Below are 1,863 nucleotides of genomic sequence, written 5' to 3'. Positions count from 1 at the left end.
GTCAGTGAAGAGCACTTTTTGCCAGTCCTGTCTGGTCCAGCGACGGTGGGTTTGAGCCCATAGGCGACATTGTTGCCGGTAATGTCTGGTGAGGACCTGCCTTACAACAGGCCTACAAGCCCTCAGTCCAGCCTCTCTCAGCCTATTGCGGACAGTCTGAGCACTGATGAAGGGATTGTGCATTCCTGGTGTAACTCGGGCAGTTGTTGTTGCCATTCTGTACCTGTCCCGCAGGTGTGATGTTCGGATGTACCGATCCTGTGCAGGTGTTGTTACACGTGGTCTGCCACTGCGAGGACGATCAGCTGTCCATCCTGTCTCCCTGTAGCGCTGTCTTAGGCGTCTCACAGTACGCACATTACAATGTATTGCCCTGGCCACATCTGCAGTCCTCATGCCTCCTGGCAGCATGCCTAAGGCACGTTCACGCAGATGAGCAGGGACCCTGGGCATCTTTCTTTTGGTGTTTTTCAGAGTCAGTAGAAAGGCCTCTTTAGTGTCCTAAGTTTTCATAGCTGTGACCTGAATTGCCTACCGTCTGTAAGCTGTTAGTGTCTTAACGACCGTTCCACAGGTGCATGTTTATTAATTGTTTATGGTTCATTGAACAAGCATAGGAAACAGTGTTTAAACCCTTTACAATGAAGGTCTGTGAAGTTATTTGGATTTTTACGAATTATCTTTGAAAGACAGGGTCCTGAAAAAGGGATGTTTCTTTTTTTGCTGAGTTTATAATTCATTTCAAAGTAAAAAAAAATGGATGTAGCATTCGCAGATTGCCTCTTTAAGCTAATTCACCCAGAGGTGCAGTGTTTTGTAACAGCAGGCTTGCTACATGACACCACTTACAGCCTACTGGAAGCTCCTAATTAATTAGGATCATTATTTTGTTTATTTCTACCAGGCTCCATTTCCCATTTGCTCCTACAGTCTGTACCGTGTCTATTCCTACTAAATGTTCTGTCACTCAGTACAGCTCTCTCATGCTCGCTCTGTCTGTCTCTCTCTCTCTCTCTCTCTCTCTCTCTCTCTCTCTCTCTCTTTCTATAATATCAACTCAATTCTTCTTCTTTATCTATTACCGCTCATCTCGCACTGTCTTGTGCTCCTCAGTCTCTCGCCTTGTCAGCCTGTCCTACTCAACTCTTTCAATTTAAATGACATTTGTCATTGGCAGGAAAGATAAACATTTAGCAGGGGTAACAAATCAGACAGTTGACAAAATAACTGACTGTCCAGAGTACAGATGAAGTTATGGGATGTGAAGGAACTATATTCGATTTGTTTTACCCCATGGCTACTTCCTGTGTTCAGTTATACCGGCCCTCCCTAAATCTCACTACTGTAGCTTTAATCTACTTTGAAGATTTTGACTCATTTTGTCATGCCTCCTCAGCCAATTACATTATTTTCTATACCTAAAGCTCTCTCTCTCTCTCTCTTTCCATTTTTTATCTCTCCATCTCTCTCTCTCTCTCTCTCTATCGCTCTCTCATTGCTTCCCCTATTTAATCGCTTTGTGCTGTAGAAGTTTTCCTTGAGTGACTAATTCTGGTAGCCATGTGAGTTTCTATGTGAGTGTGAACTATGTGAATGTGTGCTGCCTCCTTACCTCTGAAATACATGAAGTCCTAAGGAGAATCTCAATTGCATATTCCTAGCGTACTCTCTCCTCACCTTCTTAAAACCCATTGGAGGAGAAGGTCGGAGGGGAGGGACCTCTGGCTTTCTCATCCAATGGGTTTAGGAAGGAGGCGAGGAGAGAGGACGCGAGGAGTATGCAATTGAGATTCTGCCCTAGTCAGGCAGGTATTATGTAATTTAGCTGTTTATTATGTCATGTAGTTGTATATTGTGTGTTGT

The sequence above is a fragment of the Salmo salar genome, chromosome ssa14, assembly GCF_905237065.1.
Source record: "Salmo salar chromosome ssa14, Ssal_v3.1, whole genome shotgun sequence".
In the NCBI taxonomy this organism is placed as follows: domain Eukaryota; kingdom Metazoa; phylum Chordata; class Actinopteri; order Salmoniformes; family Salmonidae; genus Salmo; species Salmo salar.
Note: the sequence above shows the minus strand (reverse complement) of the source record.